Consider the following 13,832-nt stretch of genomic DNA (forward strand, 5'->3'; position numbering starts at 1 on the left):
AAAAACTCTGACACGATGACTCATAGACTCGGCTGCACTCCAAATGAGGTGGAGTCTTACCGATCCTTTGATGAATGCGAATCTCGTCTACTATGAGGGCTCTTCAAACTGATTATCTACACATGCAGGCATGAATGCAGCGTCCCCAACAAAAGGACATCAGTACGAATAATGTACTGAGTATGTAAGGCAGAACTGAAACATAACAATAGGCCAACATTAATTAAAGACATATAAGAATCAATCTGAATCTCTCGAGTGCCACCGTATATGCATACTTATTATACTCATATATATATATATACAATGCTTCTCTTTAAGACTATTATCCATATCGTATGATGCATGACTGCCCAACTGATCAGTGGTAACTGCCCGACCGGCCGTAGCGCGGCGGTAAATGCATGACTGCCCGACCGACCGTAGCTCGGTGGTAAACAAATATGCATGACTGCCCAACCAGTGATAAATATGATACATAACTGCCCAACCGGTGGTAACTGCCCGACCGGCCGTACCACGGTGGTAAATGAATATGCATGAAGATGCGTGTATCACTATATTATAAACATTAACATCTTTATCGTATGCCTCAATATAGACTTAACAACATATTTAAACATACTTGAATATAACTTTACAGGAATGAATAACGTAGACATCCTTAACTGCTAAGAGTAGAAACACTTATGAAATAGCATTACGTTTACGTATCGTTACTTGGATCATGACAAAATAAAAGGAGTGATAACCTTAACATACCTGGACCCCTTAAGCAATTGAGACCTGAGCCGCATGAACTAGTGAGATAGAAGGTAGTGTTGTCGACTAGGGAATTATCAGAAGGTCACGTAACTCATCTTTTGGCAATGAGAAATTGAAAAAAGAAACAACATATCATCATCGAAGAACAAACTGTCTCAAAGGTATGAGAATGGCTCTCGTTCCTGTATTCAAATCTCTCAACACTCAACAATCCCAATAAAACTACAGATCCAACTCAACCTCTACTATCTTTATACTACACTTACCCTTTATTTTGGTCAAATTTATACTTCACATATTAAAGGCAAGAAAAAGAAGTAAATACCCTTAGAAAGAAAGAGTAAAGATAAAGTCTAAGAGTTTAAATTTTGATATTGCGATTCAAACTAAGAACGACTGAAGAGAGGATCAGCTAATTAGCTCTCTCCATATTTCATTGTTTGGCAAAATTGCTAGTCAAACTTGAGAAGGTTCAAGATTTCTAATATCTTAGACATCCTTAATGAATTGGGGGGGGGGGGTGATTGTATTATAGTTAAGAGATGCCACCTTATCAAAGTGATTCAATAGTCACTTTAATATATCACATATCACTGCCACGTGATGTTCTTATCCCAACCATTTTTGATAATTACCAATTTACCCGCATAATTAAGAATTATCTCAAATTACTTAAAATACTACCCACTTTTAACACACTTTATGTACCCTACTATCATGGTCATATGGTACCTTATAAAATAAATACATACACTATTATTTCATTATAATATCCGTGTAAAAATATATATATATTTTCTTAACTTCTAATTTTTCTAATCTCATATAAAGAGTACAAATTTTCGTATGCTTAATTCTTAAAATGATTAAAAAAAAAAGATAACCTTTATTTCTTGTGAAAAAAAAATAATTTCTATCTTTTACAATAAAGAAAATCTCATAAACTTCCTCATATCATGTGTATAATTTAAAATATATTCGAAAGTAGTAATATTAATAACTATATAAAATTATATTTTTCAAACTTTTTACAAAAATGTTCCACTCAATATAAATACCATATCAAAATGTATCTAACGGTATCAAGGTTGTTAAACTTACGGGGTATTATGGTCACAAATCCTCTGTAGAAAAGTACGGGATGTAACAGTTGGAACCATAGCTATAACTCCTCGAAAGTTAACTCTTATAGATTTACAAAAATTTTCTCTAGGGTCTCCTCTGTAAACTAAACTAAAACCCAACCTCTATCTGAAGTCTCGACTATTCACAATCTCTTGTACTTGAATATCTCGTATCTTCTTCATATTTACCTTACTTAACTTTCAATCTTACATCGTATCTTCTGTTTCTTTCATAAACCCCCTTCCATATTACGCCTTAAAGCTATACTGTAATACCTACACCTCTGGTGCATACAAAATCTGGCGAAAGCTTCATACTGACTTCTTACGACTCAGCTCTATGGCACGATCTGGAAATAAAAGAAGGGTAACATTTCCTAAATGCCCTATAGCCTCTCAATTATAAATGTGGCGTGCAACACACCCATAAGTGAGACTCTACTAGGCACGACTTTGTAGACTCCCTAGGACACGACCCGCTTTGATATCACTTTGTCACGCCCCAAACCTGGGGAGGCGTGGCTGGCACCCGGTGTCGTACTGGCCCGAGCGAACCATTCTGTAACTCCTTTACTTTCTTTGTAACTATCATGGGCCAACATGGCCACAACCCGTAATGTATCACTATAAGTAGGAAACACTGTATCAGTGAATCATTCTTCTTAAAACATGAATACATACGGGCCGTCAAGGCCTCTGACATACTGTACAAAATGAACTTGTCTACAAAGCCTCTAAAATTATTTGACATCAAATGGGACAGGGTACCGGCCTACCCATAAGTCTTTGGCAAAACTCTGACACGATGACTCATAGACTCGGCTGCACTCCAAATGAGGTGGAGTCTTACCGATCCTTTGATGAATGCCAATCTCGTCTACTATGAGGGCTCGTCAAACTGATTATCTACACATGCAGGCATGAATGCAGCGTCCCCAACAAAAGGACGTCAGTACGAATAATGTACTGAGTATGTAAGGCAGAACTGAAACATAACAATAGGTCAACATTAATTAAAGACATATAAGAATCAATCTGAATCTCTCGAGTGCCACCGTATATGCATACTTATTATACTCATATATATATATATACAATGCTTCTCTTTAAGACTATTATCCATATCGTATGATGCATGACTGCCCAACTGATCAGTGGTAACTGCCCGACCGGCCGTAGCGCGGCGGTAAATGCATGACTACCCGACCGACCGTAGCTCGGTGGTAAACAAATATGCATGACTGCCCAACCAGTGATAAATATGATACATAACTGCCCAACCGGTGGTAACTGCCCGACCGGCCGTACCATGGTGGTAAATGAATATGCATGAAGATGCGTGTATCACTATATTATAAACATTAACATCTTTATCGTATGCCTCAATATAGACTTAACAACATATTTAAATATACTTGAATATAACTTTATAGGAATGAATAACGTAGACATCCTTAACTGCTAAGAGTAGAAACACTTATGAAATAGCATTACGTTTACGTATCGTTACTTGGATCATGACAAAATAAAAGGAGTGATAACCTTAACATACCTGGACCCCTTAAGCAATTGAAACCTGAGCCGCATGAACTAGTGAGATAGAAGGTAGTGTTGTCGACTAGGGAATTATCACAAGGTCACGTAACTCATCTTTTGGCAATGAGAAATTGAAAAAAGAAACAACATATCATCATCGAAGAACAAACTGTCTCAAAGGTATGAGAATGGCTCTCGTTCCTGTATTCAAATCTCTCAACACTCAACAATCCCAATAAAACTACAGATCCAACTCAACCTCTACTATCTTTATACTATACTTACCCTTTATTTTGGTCAAATTTATACTTCACATATTAAAGGCAAGAAAAAGAAGTAAATACCCTTAGAAAGAAAGAGTAAAGATAAAGTCTAAGAGTTTAAATTTTGATATTGCGATTCAAACTAAGAACGACTGAAGAGAGGATCAGCTAATTAGCTCTCTCCATATTTCATTGTTTGGCAAAATTGCTAGTCAAACTTGAGAAGGTTCAAGATTTCTAATATCTTAGACATCCTTAATGAATTGGGGGGGGGGGTGATTGTATTATAGTTAAGAGATGCCACCTTATCAAAGTGATTCAATAGTCACTTTAATATATCACATATCACTGCCACGTGATGTTCTTATCCCAACCATTTTTGATAATTACCAATTTACCCGCATAATTAAGAATTATCTCAAATTACTTAAAATACTACCCACTTTTAACACACTTTATGTACCCTACTATCATGGTCATATGGTACCTTATAAAATAAATACATACACTATTATTTCATTATAGTATCTTGTGAAAAAAAATAATTTCTATCTTTTACAATAAAGAAAATCTCATAAACTTCCTCATATCATGTGTATAATTTAAAATATATTCGAAAGTAGTAATATTAATAACTATATAAAATCATATTTTTCAAACTTTTTACAAAAATATTCCACTCAACATAAATACCATATCAGAATGTATCTAACGGTATCAAGGTTGTTAAACTTATGGGGTCTTATGGTCACAAATTCTCTGTAGAAAAGTATGGGATGTAACAATATAATAACACATGGGAATTCAACAACATAGGCACCCTTAGTGCTTCTATGAATAGAGACATTTATGAAAATTGTGCGTTTGCTCGTTTCATTTGTACCATATGGATCATGCCAAAAGGAAAGAAGGGATATCCTTAACATACCTGAGCCAATTCTCTTAACAATCCCTTTAACCCCTTAATTGCAAGTCACGTTGCTATTACATAATTCATAATTGTGTTGCTGCTATATACATGGAAATACTAATCCAATAGTGGAATTATATGATTTATATGCATTCTTTTTGTGTCTCCTCCTCCGTCACCTTTTAATCTATATCACTCTTAATGAAGTATGGATGTCTCTTTATCATAGTGGGTTGTGGGCCCCACTTTATGTGATTGCTTTGTCAACTAGTCCCCTAAATATGCCACCTAGCAATATAACTTATCTAGTCACTATTAGGTTTGATTAATACACCCATTTGATGCCACATGGAGATGGTATCTCCACTAATTTCTTAGGCACAAATTCCTAATTAGTTTGTTAATCTCCCACTAAAACCATTAATTAACCCATTATCACATAATGAAGAATTAGCTCAAATTATTTAAAATACTAATTACTTTTAACACACTTTATATATCTAATTATCATGGTTATGTGGTACCTTGTATAGCACTAGTCCATAAATACAGGGTATTATAGCTTGGACCGTATTTTATCCCAAATTGACAAACTTCAACGAATACTCATTGTTTGATTTGTTTACCTTCTAAACTTCACGGTACTCACTTATCACTTGTTACAAATAACAAAAATACTTATAACCTCAAAAATAATCTCATTCCCGGGATTACGTCGATTAACTTACGGCGAAACTTTAACATACGAAATACGGGATGTAACAACCTCCCCCCTAGGAATATTCGTCCTCAAATATTTAACTCCCCGGGATCTATATAAAGTTTTGGCAGAGTCGCCTTTGTAACAGTACAACTACCAACCCTTCCTGTAGAAAACTCAATAATTCATTGCCACATAGGGCCACAATCATCAATAACAACAATAGCCTCACACGACCAATGACAATAACTAACACAAGAACCCATACACATACCTTAAGGTTGTGATGTCTCAGTCGGACCCTTCTCTGGAAGAGGAAATAAGTGAGAATATCTAGACTTTATGTCTTCTTCGGCCTCCCAAGTCATTTCTTCCACATTATTGTTTCTCCAAAGTACTTTCGACAGGAAGAGTTGGTAGTAGTATTGTTACAAAGGCGACTAGCCAAGATTTATATAGATCCCGGGGAATTAAACATTCGAGGATGAATTTTTCTAAGGGGGGAAGGATGTTATATCCCGCATTTCGTACGTAAAAGTTTTATCGTAAGTTAATCGACATAGACTGGGGGATGAGATTATCTTGAGGTTATAAGCATTTATGCTATTTATAACAAGCGATAAGTAAATGCCGTAGAGGTTAAAGGGTAAACGAATCAAAGAAAGTGAGTTTAGTCGAAGTTTGTCGATATGGGTTAGAATACGGTCCGAGCTATAATACCTGGTATTTATGGACTAGTGCCATACAAGGTACTACATGACTATCATAGTAATGTGTATAAGGTATGTTAAAAGTGAGTAGTATTTTAAGTACGTTGAGATAATTCTTAATTATGTGGGTAATTGGTTAGTTATTGGGTAATGGGATATTACCTATTTAATTAAAGATTACTGGATAAAGATTAAATCCCCTCAACAAGGGAATTACGTGGCATCCCCCAAACCTAATGACTCCTAAGTCATTATAGAATAGGTGGCAAGATTTAAATCATTATGGATTATGTGGTGGCTGCACATCCATGTATAAAATATATCTCTAACTTAAGAGACATGGATGGATAAGCAACATGAATCATAAACTCATTCTCATAGGAATCTGATAACGATTCAAACGTAAATGTTGTGTGTTACAAACGAAAGTCATATAAGCAACACCCAAGACCTTCAACAATTCAAATTAGCGTGAGATTTTACAATTTTAAGGGAGTACGGTGTAATCTTTCTCAAGAGAATTGATTCAGGTATGTTAAGGCTATCTCTTCTTTCTTTTTGGCATGATCCATACGGTGCAAACAAAACGAACAAATGCACAACTTCCATAAATGACTCTACTCATAAAAATGCTAGAGAAGCTTATGTCCTTGATTCCACATGTATCCTATTATTCTATCATCTGTTCATGGGTCTCAGAAAATACGTAAGTTGATAAAGTTTATTTCATGATATTAATTAGAGGAATAATGGTCTAATGACATTCCGAGAGATTTTATTGACGTATTTCGTATGCATTTCATTCATTTATACATGTACATTAACCCATGACCAGATGGCATTATATACCCGTATATTATATATATATATGTGATATGGGAAAAGGTTACGGCGTTATATACGCACCACCACATGATTAGCTGGTACATATGATGATTTTGCCCACAGTGGCCGAGATGATATAATGGGATGCCCTCAGAGGCTTGATGATATTGTGTACACCTATACCTATGCATGACAGGATATTTATACGCACGTGCATGACATTATAAATGTTTTAGGATTTACAAAGTGATTTAGACTTACAGGCAGAATTCTTTATTCCATGTTTTATCTATGTCGGTTATGTACTTATTTTTATGCCTTACATACTCTGTACATTATTCGTACTGATGCCCTATTTCCCGGGGCCTGCGTTTCATGCCCGCAGGTACAGGTAGATAAGCAGACGGTCCCCCTTCTTAGGATCCTTGATCAGCAAGAGTTGGCATGCTCCATTTGATCTGGAGCTGCTTTTGATTATGGTACGATATGCTTGTATGCATATATGGGTATGACATGGCCCAGTCCCGTCCTTGTACAGTTGTATATTCTATTAGAGGTCTGTAGATAGTTATGAATAGTTGGATAGTATGTGGCCTTGTCGGCTCATCCTACGTATTCTGCACGTATATGTACATATGTCTTTTGGGCAGATTTTCCTCATGTATGATATTCTCGTAATTCAGCAGATGTTATTCATGTTCATATATTAGTCGCATGCTCAGGGGTGTTCGACAGGTAGAACTCGGGCACCCTAGGGTTGTCTGCAGACCGTGTCTAGTAGAGTCTTGTTTATGGGTGTGTTGTGCACCACACTTATAGACAGGAGGCTACAGGCCATATAGGATATTATCCTCTCTTCTTTTCTTATATCGTGCGATATAAGAATTTATGTTCCTAACGATATGTTACATTTTCAGCAATGCCTCCGAAGACTACAGCCACCCAGAAGGAAAAGTCTGTGGCTGGTGAGACTACTAGTCGAGCGCCACGAGTTACCAGGGCTCGGGGAGAGTCTCATAGTGAGATTCCATCTCAGACTTCACATACCCCGCCCTCTCCAGAAGAGCTCCGAGGGGCACCAGCTCCAGCGTCCGCCCCTGTGTGTTCAGCCCCTCAGCCAGATGCACCAGGTCAGGAGATGAGAGATGCTATTCAACTATTAACTCGATTAGTAGCCACACAGGCTCGGCGTCAGGAAGTAGGTATTGGTCATGCAGATAGGTCTGTCAATGTGAGGGTTCGTGATTTCATTAATTTGGACTCTCCGGTATTCACTGGGGCAGATCCAAACGAAGACCCTCAGGTATTTATCGATAGAATGCAGATGACTTTGAGGGTAATGAAGGCCACTGCAACTGAGTCGGTTGAGCTAGGTTCCTATAGACTTCAGGATATTGTAGTTAATTGGTATGAGTCTTGGGTGTTGTCCAGAGGTGAGGATGCCCCTCCAGCAATATGGCAGGAGTTTACAGAGCCGCACTTGGCTAGGTATGCTCCCACTATTGTATCTAAGATGGAGGATCGGGTTCACCGATTCGTGATGGGGTTAGAGCCGCACTTGCTTAACGATTGTATGTCAGTCTCACTTCAAGTAGACATGGATATTTCTCATATTCAGGCATACGCTTAGGGTGTAGAGGAGCGTAAGCAGAAACAGAGGGACGATCATGAGCATGATAGGGCCCAGAATAAGAGAGCGAGGTCTTCGGGTCCTTCTGGTGAGTTTCAAGGTGGTCAGAGACCACAATACCCGAGGTATCCAGCCCAACCATCGGCTAGCGCGCCCTCTCAGTTTGGCGGTAAGAGATTTGATCGTTCCACATATTCAGGGATTGGTCAGTGTGGTAAGCAGCATGCCGGGCAGTGCCGTATGGGGTTGGGTGTTTGTTATACTTGTGGTTATCCGGGCCACGTTATGAGGGATTGTCCGATGAGAGGTGATGCAAGCATAGCTCAGCCAGCGGGATCTGTAGCTGGTTCGTCATCATCAGTACGTCCCCCTGGGCAAGGTTCACAAGAACCAATGAGTCGTGCTAGAGGCAGAGGTGGAGCATCTAGCTCGAGCGGTCCTCAGAACCGCATTTATGCGTTGGCAGGATGACAGGATCAGGAGTCATCGCCTGATGTTGCTATAGGTATATTATCAGTCTTCTCATATGATGTATATGCATTGATTGACCCAGGTTCCAACTTATCATATGCTACTCTATTGGTTGCTAGTAAGTTTGGAATAAAACCTGAATTGGTTAAACCTTTTGAGGTGTCTACACCTGTTGGCGACTCAGTAATAGCTAAGCGAGTATATAGAGGTTGTATAATAGTAGTTCATAGTCGATCTACCGTAGCGGACCTAATCGAGTTAGATATGGTAGAATTTGATACTATAATGGGTATGGATTGGTTGGCTTCTTGTCATGCCAACATTGATTGTAGATCAAAGATGGTCCGATTCCAATTTCCAGGGGAGCCTGTTTTGGAATGGAAAGGTAATACGGCATCGCCCAGAGGTAAATTTATTTCCTATCTCAAGGCAAGGAAGATGATCAGAAAGGGCTATATTTATCACTTAGTTCGGGTACGGGATGTGGAAGTAGAGTCACCAACCATTCAGTCCATCCCTGTGGTTAATGAGTTTCCCGATGAGCTTGCAGGTCTTCCGGGTCTTCCACCAGAGCGAAAAATTGAGTTTTCTATTGACCTACTACCAGATACTCATCCAATATCTATTCCTCCCTATAGAATGGCCCCCGTAGAGCTGAAAGAGTTGAAGGAACAACTAAAGGACTTGCTTGAAAAATGCTTTATCAGACCTAGTACATCACCATGGGGAACACCTGTTATTTGTGAGGAAGGAAGATCGTTCCTTACGGATGTGTATTGATTATAAACAGTTGAATAAGGTGACGATCAAGAGTAAGTACCTGCTCCCGAGGATTGATGATTTATTTGATCAGTTGCAAGGTGCCAAGTGTTTCTCAAAGATAGACTAGAGGTTCGGGTACCATCAAGTAAGGATTAAGGAGAAAGATATTCCGAAGACAGCATTCAAGACCAGATACGGGCACTTTGAGTTTCATGTTATGTCGTTCGGTTTGACCAATGCCCCAGCAGTATTCATGGATTTGATGAACCGTGTATTCAGACCCTTTTTAGATCTATTCGTAATTGTATTTATTGACAATATATTGGTGTATTCCCGTTCAGAGGCTGAGCATGCATATCATTTGCGTACCGTGCTCAGAGTTCTACAAAAAGGGAAGTTGTATGCAAAATTCTCTAAATTTGAATTCTGGTTGAACTTTGTAGCTTTCCTTGGCATATCATTTCGGGTGAAGGTATCCGGGTTGATACACAAAAGATTGAGGCAGTAAAGACTTGGCCTAGACCCACGACATCGACGGAGGTTCGTAGCTTTCTCGGTTTGGCAGGTTATTACAGGATATTTGTAAATGGATTTTCTTCTCTTTCAGCACCTTTGACAAAGTTGACTCAGAAGGGAGCAAAGTTTCAATGGACTGATGCTTGCGAATGGAGTTTTCAGGCATTGAAGGACAGATTAACTTCAGCACCGGTTCTAACGATCCCAGAAGGGACCGATGGTTATGTTATCTATTGTGACCGATGGTAAGGTTGTAGCTTATGCTTCTAGACAACTAAGAAAGCATGAGAAGAATTATTCGACCCATGATTTAGAGTTAGTCACAGTGATTCATGCACTAAAGATGTGGAGGCACTACTTGTATGGCATTCATGTTGATATCTATACGGATCATAAGAGCCTCCTGTATATCTTCAAGCAAAAGAAATTGAATTTACGTCAAAGGAGATGGTTCTTCCACATTATTGTTTCTCCAAAGTACTTTCGACAGGAAGAGTTGGTAGTAGTATTGTTACAAAGGCGACTAGCCAAGATTTATATAGATCCCGGAGAATTAAACATTTGAGGATGAATTTTTCTAAGGGAGGAAGGATGTTATATCCCGCATTTCGTACGTAAACATTTCGTCGTAACTTAATCGACATAGACTGGGGGATGAGATTTTCTTGAGGTTATAAGCATTTATGCTATTTATAACAAGCGATAAGTAAGTGCCGTGGAGATTAAAGGGTAAACAAATCAAAGAAAGTGAGTTTCATCGAAGTTTGACGATATAGGATAGAATACGGTTCGAGCTACAATACCCGGTATTTATGGACTAGTGCCATACAAGGTACTACATGACTGTAATAGTAAGGTGTATAAGGTATGTTAAAAATGAGTAGTATTTTAAGGATGTTGAGATAATTCTTAATTATGTGGGTAATTGGTTAATTATTGGGTAATGAGATATTACCTAATTAATTAAAGATTACTGGATAAAGATTAAATCCCCTCAACAAGGGAATTACGTGGCATCCCCCAAACCTAATGACTCTTAAGTCATTGTAGAATAGGTGGCAAGATTTAAATCATTATGGATTATGTGGTGGCTGCACATCCATGTATAAAATATATCTCTAACTTAAGAGACATGGATGGATAAGCAACATGAATCACAAACTCATTCTCATAGGCATCTGATGAGGATTCAAACATAAATGTTGTGTGTTACAAACGAAAGTCATATAAGCAACACCCAAGACCTTCAACAATTCAAATTAACATGAGATTTTGTAATTTTAAGGGAGTACGGTGTAATCTTTCTCAAGAGAATCGACTTAGGTATGTTAAGGCTATCCCTTCTTTCTTTTTGGTATGATCCATACGGTGCAAACAAAACGAGCAAATGCACAACTTCCATAAATGACTGTACTCATAGAAATACTAGAGATGCTTATGTCCTTGATTCCACATGTGTCCTATTATTCTATCATCTGTTCATGGGTCTCAGAAAATACGTAAGTTGATAAAGTTTATTTCATGATATTAATCAGAGGCATAATGGTCCTATGACGTTCCGAGAGATTTTATTGACGTATTTCATATGCATTTCATTCATTTATACATGTACATTGACCCATGACCAGATGGCGTTATATACGCGTATATTATATGTATATGTGATATGGGAAAAGGTTACGGCGTTATATACGCACCACCACCTGATCAGTTGGTACATGTGATGATTTTGCCCATAGTGACCGAGATGATATGATGGGATGCCCTCAGAGGCTTGATGATGTTGTGTACACCTATACCTATGCATGACACGATATTTATACGGACGTGCATGACATTATAAATGTTTCAGGACTTACAAAGTGATTTAGACTTACAGGCGGAATTCTTTATTCCATGTTTCATCTATGTTTGTTATGTACTGATTTTTATGCCTTACATACTCAGTACATTATTCGTATTGATGCCCTATTTCTCGGGGCCTGTGTTTCATGCCCGCAGGTGCAGGTAGACAAGCAGACGGTCCCCCTTCTTAGGATCCTTGATCAGCGAGAGTTGGCATGCTCCATTTGATCCGGAGCTGCTTTTGATTGTGGTACGATATGCTTGTATAGATATATGGGTATGACGTGGCCCAGTCCCGTCCTTGTACAGTTGTATATTCTATTAGAGGTCTGTAGACAGTTATGAATAGTTGGATAGTATGTGGCCTTGTCGGCTCGCCCTATGTATTCTGCATGTATGTACATATGTCTTTTTGGCAGATTTCCCTCATGTATGATATTCTCATAATTCAGCAGATGCTATTCATGTTCATATATTAGTCGCATGCTCAGGGGTGTTCGATAAGTCGAACTCGGGCACCCGTCGCGACCCATCGGTTTGGGTCGTGACAATAACTAACACAAGAATCCTTAAATGAACCTTAAGGTTGTGATGTCTCATTCGGGTCCTCCTCTGGAAGAGGAAACAAGTGAGGATACCTAGGCTTCATGTCTTCTTCAGCTTCCCAAGTCATTTTTTCCACATTACTGTTTCTCCAAAGTACTTTCACTGAAGCTACGTCTTTAGTCCTCAATCTTCGAACCTATCTATCTAGTAAAGCAATGGGAGCTTCCTCGTATGATAAATGCTCTGTGACCTGAACATCATCAACTGGCACGATTCTAGAAGGATCTCCGATACATTTACGGAGCATAGTCACATGAAAGACTGGATGTACAGACTCCAAGTCAGAAGGCAAGTCTAACTCATATACTACCTGGCCTACCTTGCGTATGATCTTATATGGTCCAATGTACCGAGGGCTAAGGTGACGGAGGAGGAGCCACAAAAAGAATGCATATGAATCATATAATTCCACTCTTCGATTAGTACTAACATGATTTCCATGTATATAGCAGCAACACAATTATGAATTATGTAATAGCAACGTGACTTGTAATTCTAAGGGAGCACGGTACAATCTTTCTCAAGAATATCATATGGATTTTCCCTACTTCGATCTGCCATTACGTGTTTTATCGCAAAATACGTGGGTTAAAGGGATTGTTAAGAGAATCGGCTCAGGTATGTTAAGGCTATCCCTTCTTTACTTTTGGCATGATCCATATAATACAAACGAAACGAGCAAACGCACAACTTTCATAAATGCTTCTATTCATAGAAGCACTAGGAGGTGCCTATGTTCTCGATTCCCCATGTGTCTTATTATTATATCTTCTGTTCATGGGTCTCTGAAAAATATGTAGTTGATAAAATTTATCCGAAGGCATATTGATTTTATGACATTCCGAGAGATCTTATTGACTTACTTTTCATTCATTCATTTATACATGTACATTGACTCATCACCAGATGTGTGTGTGTATATGGGGTATGAGAAAAGGTTATGGCGTTATATATCCACCACTACCTGAGCAGCTGGTATACGTTGATGATTTCACCCACAGAGGCCGAGATGATATGATGGGATGCCCTCAGAGGCTTGATGATGTTATGTACTCATATACCAATGCATGATATGATATTTACACACATATGCATGACATTATACATTTTTCATGATTCACAGAGATATTCAGACTTACATGTTGAGTTCTTTAAACCATGTTTCTTTC

Source organism: Nicotiana tabacum, chromosome 2, assembly GCF_000715075.1.
Source record: "Nicotiana tabacum cultivar K326 chromosome 2, ASM71507v2, whole genome shotgun sequence".
NCBI lineage: Eukaryota > Viridiplantae > Streptophyta > Magnoliopsida > Solanales > Solanaceae > Nicotiana > Nicotiana tabacum.